Source organism: Mus musculus, chromosome 2 (assembly GCF_000001635.26).
Source record: "Mus musculus strain C57BL/6J chromosome 2, GRCm38.p6 C57BL/6J".
NCBI lineage: Eukaryota > Metazoa > Chordata > Mammalia > Rodentia > Muridae > Mus > Mus musculus.
The window spans coordinates 138,465,597-138,483,668 of NC_000068.7; the positions used below are offsets into that span (position 1 = coordinate 138,465,597).

An 18,072-nucleotide genomic window follows, 5' to 3' on the forward strand; every position below is an offset into this window, starting at 1 on the left:
GGCCTGTTTTGTGACCAATTATATGGTCAATTTTGGAGAAGGTCCCGTGAGATGCTGAGAAGAAGTATATCCTTTTGTTTTAGGATGAAATGTTCTGTAGATATCTGTCAGGTCCATTTCTTTCATATCTTCTGTTAGTTTCACTATGTCCCTGTTTAGTTTCTGTTTCCACGATCTGTCCATTGATGAAAGTGGTGTGTTGAAGTCTCCCACTATTATTGTGTGAGGTGCAATGTGTGCTTTGAGCTTTACTAAAGTGTCTTTAATGAATGTGGCTGCCCTTGCATTTGGAGCATAGATATTCAGAATTGTGAGTTCCTCTTGGAGGATTTTACCATTGATGAGTATGAAGTGTCCCTCCTTGTCTTTTTTCATAACTTTGGGTTGGAAGTCGATTTTATCCGATATTAGAAAGGCTACTCCAGCTTGTTTCTTCAGACCATTTGCTTGGAAAATTGTTTTCCAGCCTTTCACTCTGAGGTAGTGTCTGTCTTTTTCCCTGAGATGGGTTTCCTGTAAGCAGCAGAATGTTGGGTCCTGTTTGTGTAGCCAGTCTGTTAGTCTATGTCTTTTTATTGGGGAATTGAGTCCATTGATATTAAGAGATATTAAGGAAAAGTAATTGTTGCTTCCTTTTATTTCTGTTGTTAGAGTTGGCATTCTGTTCTTGTGGCTGTCTTCTTTTTGGTTTGTTGAGGGATTACTTTCTTGCTTGTTCTAGGGCGTGATTTCCGTCCTTGTATTGCTTCTTTTCTGTTATTATCCTTTGAAGGGCTGGATTTGTGGAAAGATAATGTGTGAATTTGGTTTTGTCGTGGAATACTTTGGTTTCTCCATCTATGGTAATTGAGAGTTTGGCCGGGTATAGTAGCCTGGGCTGGCATTTGTGTTCTCTTAGTGTCTGTATAACATCTGTCCAGGCTCTTCTGGCTTTCATAGTCTCTGGTGAAAAGTCTGGTGTAATTCTGATAGGCCTTCCTTTATATGTTACTTGACCTTTCTCCCTTACTGCTTTTAATATTCTATCTTTATTTAGTGCATTTGTTGTTCTGATTATTATGTGTAGGGAGGAATTTCTTTTCTGGTCCAGTCTATTTGGAGTTCTGTAGGCTTCTTGTATGATCATGGGCATCTCTTTCTTTATGTTTGGGAAGTTTTCTTCAATTATTTTGTTGAAGATATTAGCTGGCCCTTTAAGTTGAAAATCTTTATTCTCATCAACTTCTATTATCCGTATGTTTGGTCTTATCATTGTGTCCTGGATTTCCTGGATGTTTTGAGTTAGGATCCTTTTGCATTTTGTATTTTCTTTGACTGTTGTGTCAATGTTCTCTATGGAATCTTCTGCACCTCACATTCTCTCTTCCATCTCTTGTATTCTGTTGCTGATGCTCGCATCTATGGTTCCAGATCTCTTTCCTAGGGTTTCAATCTCCAGCGTTGCCTCGCTTTGGGTTTTCTTTATTGTGTCTACTTCCCTTTTTAGTTCTAGTATGGTTTTGTTCATTTCCATCACCTGTTTGGACGTGTTTTCCTGTTTTTCTTTAAGGACTTCTACCTGTTTGGTTGTGTTTTCCTGCTTTTCTTTAAGGGCCTGAAACTCTTTAGCAGTGCTCTCTGTAGGATTCTTACGTTTGCCTTTTGCCATCTGGTAATCTCTGAAGCTAGCTGTTATAGTTGTCTCTGGTAAGAGCTTGTTCTTCAGGTGACTCTGTTAGCCTCTATAAGCAGACCTGGGAGGCTAGCTCTCGCCTTAGTTTCAGTGGACAGAGTATTCTCTGCAGGCAAGCTCTCTTCTTGCAGGGAAGGTACCCAGACATCTGGTGTTTGAACCTGCCTCCTGGCAGAAGTTGTGTTCTACTCACTAGCAGTCTTAGGATCCCGTGGGGACTCCTGTGTGGGCCCTTGCGGGTGTCGGGCGACTCCACTGGCAAGGTACCCCGGTCAACCTGAAATCTTAATTGTCCTTTTTCCTTTCTTATGTATAGAGACAAAGGTAATACAAGTTTAATTCCTACTGTTTAAAAGTGTGTTGGAACTAGTTTACAGTACACAGCTCAGTGGTAGAAAAGCACACACATTTATTTACATGTGCAAGTATAAGAACTATACAAAATATCAAAATCAAAGTATGCTGGGCATGATGGTCTGTGACTTCAGTCCCAGCACTCAGGATACAGAGGCATTTCTGAGTTTGAGCTTAGCCAGGTGTACATAGTGAATTCTAGGCCAGTCGAGGCTACAAAGTGACACCCTGTCTAGAAAACAAACAAAATATCAAAGAAGTCTCACAAGGTTGAAGACGAAATGATTTCTGCACGTGGAAGAGAGTAATAATGGAAAACAATGTGAAAGGGATAGGAAATGGGTTTGAGAAGTGAGGAATGAGCCCAAAGAGAATCACCAGGAAGGACTTCTCTTGGCTTCCTGGCAGTAACTTACAGCTAAGAGAAAACGGGGTCATTGAACTTCTTTGTAGGAAAAAGCTGTCTTATTCACAAAGTCTTTGACAAGGTCTGTCTGAGCTGATCATACATGTAAAGTGTATTTGGGTTTAGTATCTCCTTTGGTAGTTGACTTGATATGCTAATTTAAGCAGCCCCTCCCACCCCCCACACACACAAGTGCCCAGAGGGGGCTCTAGACATTCCTCCCTCCCTGCCCCCACGACCTTGCAGCCTTTGGGCGCGGCTGGAGGGGAGGTCGTGGAGTCTGAGGGAGAGCCAGCTGACCAACCAACTCCAGTACGGGCCCCACTGCCTCCCCCGCCCCTGACCCCGGCGGCAGAAGGGCGATCCCCCCGGGGGTCTTTAAACCTCCACTCCGGACCGCGACAGCTAGGTACCCGGACAGGAGTGGGGCGGACACGCAAGGCCAGAAAGCGGGTTATCAGGACCGGCGAACCCCCGTGCGGCACCCACATCCCCTAGGGCCTTAGACAAAGGCAATTTTGTGGGGAAGAAATTTTCTCAGCAGGATAAATTCGTGGTGGGAGAAAGAAGGGTGGTTGTTCAGAGAGCTCCTGAAAGATACCCACTTTCCTGTAATTCTGATCACTTCAGTATTTTGAAGTGAATCCCTTTCTGTGCCCTGGCATGTGTTATATAACATGGATCCATAGACACATGTGAAGTGTAGGCTGTAGCCAGCTCTAACCTACTGCATGCTGTTACATCTTTCTTTCAGGCCATACCTTGCTTCCCTCTGAGTGACATCATTTTATAAAATAGCAATTGTCAATGCTTGGGCAGCCAGTGCAGAGGCAGAAACAATGCTATGTTTTGTCTGTTCACATAAACAACCACCATCTATGGAGGACAAACAATGAGGCACAGACAGGGGATAAAACTTATTTATGCAAATAAATCGCACCACCTATAACTTTTCCAGTGAAGTCAGAAATACACACAGGCCTCTGAACATCCAAACACGACAAATGTCACAAGCCTGTCACCTGCACTGCCTGGTAGACCTCACTGATAAGCATCAGACCATCTGGTGTATGTCACAATATCAATAGATGACAAACCCAACTCTGCCCCCTTGGCCTTCAGCCATATACTCCTCAATGTGGCACACCCAAACCACTGTCTAGACCTGGGCTCTATACTTTGAACTGGTTCTTGAACCAGATTTCTGACTGGATTTATTTATATAAAAGCACCTGCAGTGGCTCTCCTCACATTTTGTATCAGTTCCATGTGCTTGTCTTCAGTAAGGCTTCTGAAAACTTGATAGCCATTTAGTAGTCATTCTGCAACATATAGAATTGTAGAAATTGTAATATGTTATCTGAGAATGAACATTAATAATTCGGATTAGACTAAAAGAGCCTATAATTGCCTGTGGCCAAATCTCTAAAGTGAAATCCGTAGCACCTGGTGAATTGAAGCCAAGAAAATTAAGATGGCTCAAGAGTTTATTTATTTACTAAATCTCAAGACTATGGAAAGACATGTCTATTTCTCTCTGTGTTCAGGCATACATCATCAACCCACAGGTTCTAAAGATGAAGGAGTCAACATGTTGTCTGTCATGCTTCCAAAGTCTAGAGTGTTCAGCCTAAATAGACCCCAGCTCTCCTGGAGTACAAACCTAGTTAGTGAGAACATCCTAGAGCCAAAAGACAGTGAAAGGCTGCTTTGGTAGAAGGCGAGGAAGGCCATTTGGACAGCAGGCTGAGAGGTCCACCTAGTGCATCTGAGCCCTCCCACAGACTGAAGGGGACTTAGGCAGGACCTGAGGAGGGGAGCCCACCAGCCTGCCTGGGAAAGCTTTTGTTGGTTCCTTTGCCCCAGGGATCTGCCTTGGGGCAGGCTGACACCACTAAAAGGGAAAAGGCTGCACTGTGCTTCATTTTTAAAATAGATTAATTGATATTAAAAGCTGAATTCTGCAAGGCCTTTGATATTTCTGAGAACTTACCATCACAGATGTTTCTGTTCTTTTACTGAATTTCATTTCACTTTATAGGCCTAGCTTTAATTATTTCTGGAATTACAGGCGAAAGAAGTGAAAGGAAGTTTTCAGCTTTACTGGAAATTCTCTTATTTTATGCATGCAAGCTCAGAAACATGACCATAGTCATTTGTAATTTCATTTACTCACCCAATAGACGACTTAAGGTCATGGAGAAAGAGCTCTCTATGTGGTTACCTTGTTTTGAAAATTTGAGACCCTATAAAAAGAAAACCAAAATCCTTTAGGCTTGCTTTAAATTTCTAGAACTAATCTGGTCTGCAGTGAAGACATGGCATGGTTTTTGAGCTGCCAAATCTGCTGTGTCCAGCCCCAGTGCTTCTAAATTGTGTCTGCCCAAGGAACCAGAGGAAGTCCTCTAAAATGTGAAACGTCAAGTAGCCAAAGCACTACAGGAATTGCCTTTGGTGGTAAATGACAAGAATGTGGACCTCCACTCAGTCTCTGAAGCTTAAGTAGCATCAACCTCATGTCTCTAAGAATTTGATAGCTTTTTGGTGAAGATCAGTTAAAAGTTTGGGAGATTATTTTTTTTCTCAAGTTGTATAGCTAGTCTCATAACTGCAGTGTTTAACCAAGGCACATTCACGAAACTTGAATATTTCCTTCCTAAATCTGTGTTTCATGTTGTTAGTTATCTTTTGTTTGTTTGTTTGGTTGGTTGGTTTGTTGTTACTCGTGATTGAACCAAACAGGTACCATCATGAAACCTTAACCTTTAAAATTTATTTCTTTATTATTGTTACGTATTTTGTTATTTATTACTAGCACATTGAGGTGGGCATCCACAAGTGACTATCCCCCACTATGTATGGTGCCATGTGTATGTGGAAATCAGAGGACAACTTTCTGTACTTGTTTCTTGTCTTCCACCATGTTGAGGTAGGTTCTTTCTTATGTCTGCCATGGAAATGTATACACTAGGTTTGGGTCCCTGTGATTTCCCTGTGTCTGTCTTCCCTGTCACCAGCCAGGTGCTGGAATTATAGATACATGCTATCCCATCGAACTTCTTACTTCATCTCATCAGAGCCCTTAAGCCTCACCTTCAAGATCTTAGATCCCAGTTTTCATCCTTTCATGGAGGTGTTTGCTTCCGGTACTTCATTTTTCCTAGAACGCTTACATACAATCCTCCCACAGGATCTTTTTCTAGAGAGTGTACTGAGTTAAGTGTCATACAACAAACACAAGGCTGATAGTTGGTTGATTCATTGAAAAGATATGTTTAAAGCAAGTGATCATAAAGATGATTTATTCATGCCTTGAACACCTTTACGTAGCTTAAAGCATATAAATTGACATTAATTTGCCAATCTTTGATGTAAAGTGAGGTTTGTTCTCTGACTCTGGGTCTGTTAATTGGACTGATATGTTGTCTCTCCTAAAAAATCGTACCACTAATACATGCCTTAAGATTCTCGACTTCAGTTTCTTTACGTTGAAGCACAGTTAACGTGACTTTTGAAGCACTCTATTTGAATCAGTTTTTATAGAGGCTTGAGTTTCCCTGGAGCCACACCTCACTCAACTTGGTTCTGTTGACTTGCTTTCAAAGGAGCTCTTGGAAACCTTCATATTAGTTTTCATTGAAACATTTTTCCCTCACAAACTCATATTTCATTGATTTGCATAAATCTAATTATTTACATACCACTTAGCTGCTTATATAATGTTAATTAGGACTCTAATAAATTTGGTAATAATTGCAATTGATTTCTAGTAAAATGGATGATCTTCAACATAAATAAGCCTGCCGGACTATTAGACAAGAGCCTTGGGCTGAGGAGTGGGATATTTAGGGTATTTCTGTAGTTTTTTACTGCACCCCCCCACGCCCAACACTAGCTTTGGGGCTTACTGGGGATGCCACCTGCACTGCCTTGGCACCCTACCTTCTCAAGTGCCCATGCTTCTCTATCCAAGGGAAGTCTGGAAACGCTGTAGCATTTGGTACACCCTAGAGTCACACTGAGGGAATAAAATTCATAAGTTAAGTACAACTGGAGAAATCCTCCCAGATTTCTGTCTTTGAAACTCTCTACGTTATCCCCTGACTTTCCATAGTCGTCTACCCAGTGACAGCCCTTTAGTGACTCCTTTCCCCATTCCTTCCTGTGTTTTCATAGCTTGACTACAGCTTGTATTTTGAAGAAGCCCATGCTAAGATTCACACCCATTAAAAAATTAAATAGAGAGCTGAGAGAATTGGTGGGCCAGTGGATGGAGTAGGCTAATGAGAATGACCCCAACAGGCTCATTTAGTTGAATACTTACTTGATCCCAGACAAGTGGGACTGTTTGGGAAGGATTAGGAGGTATTGCCTTGCTGAAAAAGTTGTGTCACTAGGGATGTGTTCTGTAATTTTAAAATACCATTCCATTGCCAGTTAGATTTCTTCCTGCCTCCTGCTTGTAGATCTGGATGTAAGATCTCAGCTACTGCTCCAGCACCATGCCTACTGCCTGTTGCTATGCTCCCCCTCCATGATGGACCTGGGCTCATCTTCTGAAATGCTAAACCCACAATAAACTCTTCTGTGATCTGCCTTGGGCATCGTGGTGCCTTGACATGCCTGTAGAAAAGTAGCTAAGTCTGTGTGTTAAGTAGAAACTGCATAAGACGTCTTCCACCATTGTGGAAACTCTAGCTCTGTCTCTTTCTCTTCAGAATGTTAAGCAATTTCTAACCTTATATTTAGACACAGGGTCTGTCTTTGCAGATGACAGTTTTGTTTTTACTTTAAGAGCCCTAGTATGTATGGCATGTCCTAGGAAAGTGTTATATCTTCCAACTAGGACAAAAGTTTGCCAGTCTGTCTTTAACTTCCTCTAAATTTATAAATTAGCCACCCTAGATTATTTGTATTTCTTATTTACTTTAGCCCTCTAGTGACCTCTAGTTTGAGATTTTTACTGCAAGAATCCACCACTTTTCTGAGACTCTCACTTTTGACTCAAGTTTTAGAAGTCCAGTCTTCTTTTCTTCTTCTTCTTCTTCTTCTCCTTCTTCTTCTTCTTCTTCTTCTTCTTCTTCTTCTTCTTCTTCTTCTTCTTCTTCTTCTTCTTCTTCTTCTTCTTCTTCTTCTTCTTCTTCTCTTCCTCCTCCTCCTCCTCCTCCTCTTCCTCCTCCTCCTCCTCCTCCTCCTCCTTCTTCTTCTTCTTCTCCTTTCCCTCTAGCTCCCTTTTCTCCACCATTCAGTGTACCTCTATTGCTCCATGGATTTCAGGTCTGCCTCTCAGTCACTCTCTGGGGACTGCAGGTAATACTGCACATACAGGCTGTTATGAATAATTCCCAATCAACCTAACTTCCTACCACTTAGAGCCATCTAAATGTTTTTCTTCAAAGATACACAATATTGAATTAATGCTCTTTCAGAAACAGAACAAAAACTATTGTACTCTCTTTCCCCCTTTCTTAAGAACAAGTATTTAGATAGTGAAGTGATTGAACCACTCTTCGTTCTCTATTATTAATGGAAAATTGGCCATAAATTGCTGAGGCGTGACTAGCGCATTCCCCAACACAGCTGCGAATGCTTTATGCTGGATCATTTTTGATTTCTGAGAATAAAGGGAGGAAATGGTTCAGAGCTGGCACTTCTCTAAACATAACCTCGTGTCATTCTCAACAGAGAATAACTATTCTGAAGAAAGAGCTGACAAGAAAAAGGGCCACCTTCAGCTCCTTCCCTCCCCACACCTCCTGTTTTTATGGTGTGGTGGGTTTGACTGCTAGTTTTGAAAAGGTAGAACTGAATATTTATTTTTTACAATTTATAAAACTAATATAAAATTCCTATGTGCTTGGTAAATGCTTTATAATTAATACACTGCAATTCATGATATCATCTTACCACAATTTGAAAGCACATGTTTTATTCAATATATTTACCCATACGTTATCCATTTTAATCTTCAAAGATCCTAGTAAAACAGTTATTGGTATTCCCATTTTATAGACGGAAGGAAGTGTTCAGGTAGGTATATTAATTATTATAAAGATGCAACCCATGGAAAAGAGGGTTGGTGTTGTTTCTTCTGTACGTACTTAGCTCTGTTTTCTCCAGATATGATTTTCTTCTGAGATCATCCATCCCTTAGGAAAACATTTCTTCCTGCCTCCAGGTGAAATCTATGGAGTAGCTGCAGGATGCTGAACATTCAGTCATGGACGTCAATGTCAATCATGGTTGACACTGATGTTACAGCTATGAGATCCATGGCTTTAAAAGAGTCCCATGATGTGAGAATGCCATCAGCACCTGGACAAGTTGTCAGGCAAGGGAAAATAACCATGGTTAAAAGTAGCTGGTTCCTCTGTGTGTGTGTGTGTATGTGTGTGTGTGTGTGTGTGTGAGAGAGAGAGAGAGAGAGAGAGAGAGAGAGAGAGAGAGAAGGGTGAGGGAGGGAAGGAGAGAGGGGGGAGAGGATGAGGAAAAGGCGAGGGGGAGGGGGAGAGAGAGGGAGAGAGAGAGGGAGAGGGAGAGGGAGAGGGAGAGGGAGAGGGAGAGGGAGAGGGAGAGGGTGAGGGAGAGGGAGGAGACCAGTTCATTCCAGCTTTTGATCTCTTTCTTTCTTTTCTTCATTTCCCTCCTCTGTTCCCTTCTTCCTTCCCTCACCCCAACTCTAACCCTGTCTCCCTCCCTCCATGCCTTCCTTTTTTCCTTCCTAAGGAAGCAACTCCCTATGTCCCCATAACTGTCTTGGTACTCATTACATGGAGGGCTATGCCCTAAATCTTGCAGTGGGCGTCTCGTCTCTGTCTCCTTAGTGTTAGAGTTTTCAGCCTGTGCAACCACACCTCACTTTCGGCAGGTTTCTTAGATTACCTGCAAAGTTTCTCATTCATTTAAGCTAAATTCTCTGGTTGGAATTTGTCACTTTCAATTAAAAAAAAAATCCCTCAGATGTCCTTGCTGGTAGATTGCTTCATCTAATCCATGCAAGAAAAGCACAGATAGGTCCACCATTAGCACAGTTTCAGTTCTGGAGTTGAACTAGATAAAATTATGCTCATTTCAACTAATCTACTGGGAAAGCTAGCAGGTGCACACAACCCAAAAGCAGAGCACATCTTTCTGTCTCTGTCGCTGTTTCTATCTCTGTTTCTCTCTGTATCTCTGTCTTAGTTTCTCGGTCTCTCTCTGTCTTTGTCTCTGTCTGTTTCTCTGTCTCTCTCTCTCTTTGTGTGTATATGTGTGTGTGTGTGTGTGTGTGTGTGTGTGCGCGCGCACTTGTGCGCATGTGGTGTGACTCACTCTCCCTATACAGCCCAGGCTGGCCTTGAACTCTCTCACTCATTATACCTCAGCCTCTCAAGTGCTGGGGTTCTATGGTGTTCCATATCATTCCCTTCCTTCTTAATGCAACTCTAGTTTTTTTCTTCTTCTTTTCCATAGTTTCTTGCTTTTGTTTGTTTGTTTTCAGCTTTTATTTTTTGTTTTAACTGATGAAGGCCAGAGAAGATAAAACAATGCAATAGATGAGATACACTCAATTGCGTGATTTGATACAATTTTTAATATCCTGAAAATCAAAATCTCCATGTGCTATAAATATGGCATTATTTTAAATTTAATAGTTATTTCTGATAGGTTACTTCATCTCCAAGACATTTCTACTTACTGTGTACTTAATGAGCACTTATTTTGTTGAAATCCTATCTTTGGTGCTAGAGAGCTGAACAGATGCAGAAGATGTGTTGGCTCTATACTAAACCCTCCATTTTCCCCTCCCATACTCCATTGCTTCTATTTTTTTTTCTCAGCTGAGTTGAGAAAACTTCTCTTACACAAATCTTCTAAAATCTAGGTGAGACCCTTTGCCTCAGTCATTGTGCATTGCCTGCTGTTGCTCCTTCTCTTGAGAGGGTTGGTTTCTGCCTCCAGGAATTGCACCAGTACAGACATCTGCAGACAGTGCCTTCTTCCGGAGTCAGCTTGCGAAGATGATGAATCTTGATGCCATTCTCATTATGCAGCTGTTGTGAGCCCAAGATGGAGGTAAACTTCTGACAAGCAAAAAGGCTGTCTTCTGCTTTTCCTACCCTGCACATGTTCCTCTTTGAGAGCATCCTCACTTACTGAGTGTCCCCTTGCAGGACTTGTTGGATAGTTTCTTGATATCGTAGCACAGAGATTCATCTGGAAAGAGGGAACCTGAATTAAGAAAATGACTCCATCAGACTGGCTTATAGGCAAGTCTATTAGCCATTTTCTTAATGATTGATGTGAGAGGGCCCCACTTACTCTTGCTTCTGGGTTATAGAAGAAAGCAGTCTGAGCAAACTGTAGGAAACAAGGCAGTAAGCAGTGTTCTCCCATAATCGTTGCAAGTTCCTGAATCCTGATCCCTGCCTCTGGTTCCTGACTCTCCTTCATGATGCACTGTAGTGCCGATGTAAACTTAACTCCTCCCCTTTCTCCTTGCTGCTTTTGTCTCAGCAATGGAAGGCAAACTGGCACAGGCATCCCCTGTTTTGGACTTCTTGCTCTCTTACATATTTTTCACATAAAAATCATGTTTATCCTTCCTACCAGCCTCTGTGCTCACCAATCACACACTTGCCAACTCTGTGGTAAATGAGCAGAAGCTGCAGCCTTGTGGTGTTGGGGTTTGATGCTAAACATACATACCCCATAACGTATGCTGCTTCATAACTGGACAAGCTGGTACATCTGAGGAGAGGCGCATGTCCTGCGTTCCCTAAAATAGTATAGCAGCAGCTGCACTAATTTTAGATAGGAACAAAAAAGGCCTGTGGATGTAAAGGCTTTGCTTTTCTCTACAAAGTCAGCTTGTGTGGAAAAACTGGCTAGAGATAGGGAAAATTAACAATGTTATAATTTTCACATAAACTAAAGTAAATGAAAGATCTACAGAATAGGTGTTCTCTAGTATTAATAAGAATATCTAGTTGAGTCGTTTGGACTGGAGAGGGATAGAGAGATGATAGTTGGGTCTCATATTCACAGCCAATGAGTGTTGAGTTGTGAATAACTGCCAGAATGTTTTCTCAATAAAAGGGCAAAGACTGGAGGAGAAAAAAATGTAAAAATTGATAGTCAGCTTGGGGGAGTTGCCACATGAGAAACTGGAACACAACCAGCATTGGAGTAAGAAGGCCGAGGGGAAGAAGACAGAAAGGGCTAGGCAGGGAATTTGTTGACAATATTTTGTTTTTCTAAGTTTGGTGGGCAAGTTTGGACAAAGGGAAGATGTCTTTATTGGGTGCATATATTATGATAAAAGATCGCAAAGGTGCCCATTTATTTTACTCATCGATGAGATGTGTATAATCGTTGTCTTACCTTACATTTGTGGGAACCAGACTTAAAGGGAGCTAGCTGGCCTGGCACGAGCAATGAAAGGCATTGACCTGAATTTTCACTAACGGACTTGATTCTGTGCCATGGCATACTGTGTTGTGTACTTGGCCAACTGCTCTCTGCACCTTTGTGATCTTCTGGTATCTTCTCTACCCATAGAACTGGAAATCTGAAACTCTTATATGTCACAAATGCTTTATAGCTAATTTTAAATCCAGTTGTCCAACTTTAATGACTTTTAAGCAATGCTGTGAAGTTATGAGTGTCTGTCATATTTCCAGTGGTAGTTGCCCCTTTCTGGAATGTTGATCCATTCTGACTTCTCAGCAGCAGGAATTGCTGAACATGTCTAAATCCTGTGACTCAGTAACAAACATGATCTTGCAGGTTTTAGCATGGACCTTCTCAGCTTCTACCTTTTCCACCCAGAGCACACACATTTGCTAGGTTAGTTATCACTGGAGTCTTTCTCCTTTTCTTTCATTGGTTCAGTTGTCTTCATTAAAGCTTACTCAGATATGAGGTAAAATGATTGAAATAATTCCTCTACCCTACTGACTTTTGAGATGACTGTTAACTTTTGCTTCAGCAAGCATATGGTAATAAGTCAAATAAAGACTACCTTCTAGAATAATAGTTCACAGCTATTTCCTTTTAGATAGCATATACATTTATTCATAATTCACTCATACCATGCATGCATGGAACATATTACCTTAGTCTAAGAAAAATTCCTGGGAGATCACTGTGGGCCTGCTTTTCACAGCGTACATAAGAAATTTAATCTCAGGCATGTGGTTTTCCCTAGAGTTATAAAATTGTATTGTGGAAGGATTAAAATAATTCTTCATCAGTGTTATCAATACTTCCTTAGTTCTACTACAATTGTAAACTATCCAGACCAAGCATAGTATTCACCTTGATGTAATCTCTTCCACTTGTGTAGGTATACAGGGTATCTGAAGGCTGTTTCAACAAGTACAGAACCTACCATGAAAATTTGACCAAAGGCAATTGATTCAAACTGGGCTCCAAGGAGATACCAGTGAAGGCATATTGGAAGTCAGTGGCAAAGAAAAAAGGAAGGAAGGAAGGATTTCAGGCCAAGTTCCAGTTCTGGCTTTATCACTTTAGGCTGTGTGAAGCACACAAATGATACTATGTAGCTTTCTTCTTTGGAATCAAGAATCTGAGCTTTCATACTTGCTTCTAGTCAGTCATTGGCCGTGGATCCTCTTTGGAGATGGGAACTTGTGACTGTACCCAAAGTAACTCTGGTACCCTAAACACAAAGGAATAACTTTAAAGGAAGTTGCTACAGATATAAGGTATTGATAATGCAGGTAGCTAAAATTTGAGCGTCCAGTCCTAGAGAAAGACTATTAAGGAAATCCAAATAGACCCATAACAGTGTACATCCTATATACATGACCTACCATAAGCTCATGGATTTAATATATATTCTCTAACATTTTTCTGAGACTAGAATCTTCTATGACACTTATTGATCCTACACAGCTGTCTCTCTTTATCTTCTATGTTTTAGTATCTACATAGTCTCCTGATACTCCCCATCTCAGCCCATAGTTCTTTTTTATTGCTTTGCATTATTTCTTCAATGCAGTTATAATTCTCTGTATTTATTATTTTTAAAAGTTTAAAATATCTCTGCCCAACGTAAGTTCTGTAAAGACTGAAATATCTCTTTTCATCCTTTCATTCACAATACTAGAATTCTTGCCATAGCGTAGGTATTTAATGTAGTTTGTTAATGAGTCGTGCCTGCGTGGATGAAACAATAATCATGAAGCGAAATGTAGAACCACTGTGAAGCACTGAGAGTACTTGGTATTAAATACAAGATTTCTTGTTAGTCTCCCCTTTTCATTATGCCAGAAAACATAGATGAAGGATTACATTAAAGTTCAGTCTATAGTCTTTCAAAATATTGTAGGTAATATCAGGTTTAATGGATATATTTTCTGATAGTATAATGCTTTCAGGATATTTTTTAAAGAAAATTGTGGTATTGAAGGGAGCTCTTTAGTTATTTGACGCATTCCATCTCTCACTGGACCAAAATAGCTTCCCTTTTCCCCAGAAGATGTGTGCATTCCATTATGTCATTATTGAATGCATGTTTGGCACAAAGTGCTGTTAAATTTTTGCATGGGACATATTTTATGTAAAAAAAAAAAAGTCAGTGAATTCTTGCCACATTCTGCTTCACAGTGTTTCTTACTGGAATTAGCTACAGACCCCTTTCTTTTCTGCCAGGATGAGGGGAGTATAGTAACTAATAATATAATCTACACTCTACTCCTTAGGTGAGAAACTGGTTTAGGAATTCAGAATGTTTCAGATCTTTTACACTGCACCAATATTTTTCTTCCATTAGACAAATGCCATTTCCCTTAGTAGCAATTTAGTCATTACCCCATAATATAAAAGAAGTGTGAAATCCGTCACAAGGAAGATGATGTTGTGACACAAAGAAAGATCCTCTGGGAGGTTTAACCAGGTTTTCTACAAGATTGAAATGAATGTGACATTATGTTCATATTCATAATTAAATTTATTCCTTTTTAATGTGTGTGAATGTGTGCTCATTGAGATGAAGAAAATGAGAAAATTTGGCCTGACTGTAGATTGAGGACAGACCAATCTTAACCTTAAATATAGCACCTTAAATGTGTGGGCCATGTTGTAATTTCAGTTTCAGGCACTCGATGTGATGCTGTAAAGTATAGATGTGACTTTTGGCTTGGGCTAATAATAGATAGCTAATGGACTCCCCCAGGAGAATTGTAATTACCTTTAAATGCCTTTCATCTGTGCTGAGCATGAGCAAGAGAACTGCTCTCCTTGGCCCCTTGCTGATGTGCCTTTAGTTTCAGAGTAATGATGACAGAAGTAAGCCCCTAAGAAATATTTGTTGAAGCTGGAAATAGAAATAGAAATGGATGTGATAGAAAGAAGACCAAGAGTAGAGATGAAAATAGAGAAAAGAAAAAGGGGAAGTTGAAGAATAGAAGAGGGAAGGGAAGAGGGGGGGCGAAGGAAGAAGTCTGAGAACAGGACACTAGAGGGTCAGTGTGGCTAAATAACTCCTACACTACTCAGCAAAACTCGCCATCAAACAAACAAAACAATGCAGACAAGTAAGTATTTTGAGCTATTGAGTAGTTGGGAAGAAAGTAATGGATTAGGAGTCTATGTAAAATGTAGAAAACCGCAGTGTAGTAATTTCCTGTCATTATCTCTCAAAGACTGTTTCTGTGCCTTGTTCTACAATTCTAAGCCTTAACCAGGGATGAGAGAAAATAACTATGATAATATTTATCTGGTCATATTAATACTATTTAGATTTTGTAGCATAAAAGTAGAATACTGCATCTTACTATCATTTCTTAATTTTATGTATATGTCCTACATATGTATATATATAATTCTAGAATGAGAGTTCAGTGTTAATCTTCCTTCTCACTACCAGTAGGAAGGGCTGGTGATGGTTATGTAACTGTAGAAGGTAGAGAGATTATTCAGGAGTGACAATTGTCTGTTTCATTGGACGCACACTTGAGACATATAATCTGGGTGCATTATTTCTTTTACCCACTGGAAGAGTCTTGAAGTAGATAGGTACAGCCAGCTCTAGAGAACTTACTGCCGTGGGACTTTATAAAAGTTGGTGTGGTTGGAAACTTTGGGATTCCACCGTAGAAAGTGTGTATGGGATAAATGAATTTCTTCTGCAACATCTAGTGCTATTGATCCATGGAGGACGCCACGGTCAGAATGAAATTGAAACACTGTGGATCAGGATTTGCTCAATGTCCTGATCTTATCCTATATGTGATATGAGAACTACCAAAAAATAGCTAAGTTGTGCCATTTTTATTACTCGGTTTCTTGGAGATTTATTTTAAAAAATGTTCTGCCAGATGAATGGTGTATATTGTCCAGGCCACATTCTTAGGTGCTCAGGACAGATCACAGGCATGAGTCTTGGGGATATTTGGGATATATAATCAATTCCTTCTAGAGGATCAGAAAATGTTCTGAGAGTACTGTCAGTGTGTATCCTGCCTCATTGCATTACTCACTTAAGCTGGTTGTAGGAACAGAAGGGAATTTGGAAAATTTGACAACAGAACTTCAAAGCATGAGCATTCTCATCTCTTAGACCCAATCTGACTGAACTCAAGGGTTTTGTTGTGGTTGTGTGCCAGTTGTGATTCTAGTAATGGTGATCCTGCTTATTCTTTGTTATCTCTGTCCTCCCTATAACACTATGGCTATCATGTTGGAGGATAAAGATGTATAATTGGCCCATACCACCTCAGTAACCCTTCCTGACAATTAAACAACTGGGAGTGATTTGAGATATGGAAACCCAGACCAGCCATATCAGCAAGCTGACACTCATCTGATCTCAGATATGACAGCAATCAACATGTGATAATGCGCTGCTAAACTTTTGTGCTTGTTTGCCTGGCAGTGTTATTGTGTCAACAGACAAGTAATCTAATTGGCTAGCTATGAGTTTAGAAGATAAGTGGGAAATTACTACTCTGCATTAAGTATTGATAACCTTGACAAGGTTTTCTCATTGACAATAACCATTGGATAGTATAGGCTTACGTGAGTGTATTGGAGTCTTCATTTCTAAAAATAATCAGGAAGGAAACAGATGAAGAAATGGAGATCTAAGACTTTCTTCTAGTTGAAAGTAATAACCATTGATTTTTCTGAAAGCCTTCTCGGTATAGTCTACAAATATACAGATTTTAGCTATTAAGATACCATGGAATGATACCAGACCAATGAAGGATGGAATGGTACAAAATAAGTCTTTTCCAATGTAGCACAGTGAAAACACCTTTCAGGGGAAAATGTAGTTGTGGATGTCCCCAGGGTAGAAGAACTAGGCTGAACACAAAAGAACAGCAGGATTTCTGTACACAAGAGAAAAAAAGAATTTTAGGAGGAAAAATACAGTTTTGCAAAATAGAAAACATTACTCATAAGAAACCTGCAATGACAAAAAGTATAACATCTTCCAAGTTCAAGAAAAGATACATTTTGCTTAAGAATGGAGATATAGTGTAGATACAGACAATGCTAGACATAGAAGGTAGTCATTCTCTCCTTTGCATCTGAAACAGTTTGTTGTTTCATGATTAAGAAAGTTGATACAAACTTCTTACGTCAGTTTAGGTCTGATTCCAATATTGCTTGTTTCCATTTCTGTCATCATGCATTCATTTCAAGGCTAGATACGTGTTAATTGCTTGTGGGCTGATTGCTTGGCAGAGATGGGGGTTATGTCAATAATTAAACTTGGTTGCTGACCTCAAGGACTAAGGGAAAAGAAGGCAGGAAAGATATCCACAGAGCTGTTAATCACTGTTATAGCAAGTATCATTGCAGAGCCAGGTACCAAGTTGCTCTGCCTGTAAGGAGGGAGGCATAAGCACATCAGGAATTGTGGGATGCAGAACTTAGGCGAGGATTTACAGAATCTAGGTTGTTATGGATGAACTTCAGGTCATCAGATAAGGTCATGGATCATCAGTTATTTCTTCTACCAGGCCCAACACAAGCTTTCAAAGGCACACCCTAACACCTTTCAGTTGACTGTTGTCACTGTTAACGTCTGTGTTTTCTCATTGTCTGGTTAGTTCAGCTGGTGTCAAGGATGCATTTTCTGCTACTGTTGTTACTGCTATTGTAAGATATGTATTGTCATTTTGAATTGGCTAAATTTGATGCCTTCTTTTGCGCTATTTAAATATTCCTTGAATTCTTGGAGGAGATAGGGAATGCTCTCAACATGTCCTGATGCCTTAGCTGGAGCAGGTGGAGTGTCTTCAGGGATGTAGATTCTCATGGGTGTGTCCTATCTTTTGATATTATGAGATATTACCATTGACAAAGTTTATATTAAAAAACTACTCATTAAATTAAAAAAAACCACAGAGAAAACCATCATGTTTTGACTTTATGGTTTGGTACTGGACCACAATTATAGGTATTGTTGGTAACATATGGCTGCATGTGGACTGCAGGGCAAAGCTTGTCCATATGCTGAGAGTGAGGTTCAGCATCTGGAGAGACAGAGCTGAGCTGAGCAAATTATTGTACAAATGAAGAACTGAGGAAGTGTCCCTGGAGAGTAACAGGGAGGAGAAACAAAGGGGGGCAGAAAGGGGTTACATCAAAATCATAGTTTAATATGAAGTCCATCCTCAGCCAG

General features: G+C 40.3%; 1 long non-coding RNA gene across 2 annotated transcripts in view; it reads left to right on the forward strand.

The window, feature by feature from the left end:
• LOC102636024 overlaps window positions 1-18,072 on the forward strand; it is a 73,340-nt gene that overhangs the window by 42,336 nt on the left and 12,932 nt on the right. The window contains exon 1 of one of the 2 annotated variants that reach the window (XR_001783486.1): window positions 10,047-10,487. The exons of the other annotated variant lie outside the window; for it this stretch is intronic. This is a non-coding gene — a long non-coding RNA (uncharacterized LOC102636024). Of the gene's footprint in view, window positions 1-10,046; window positions 10,488-18,072 lie in introns of those variants that run through there. 2 annotated transcript variants of the gene reach the window in all.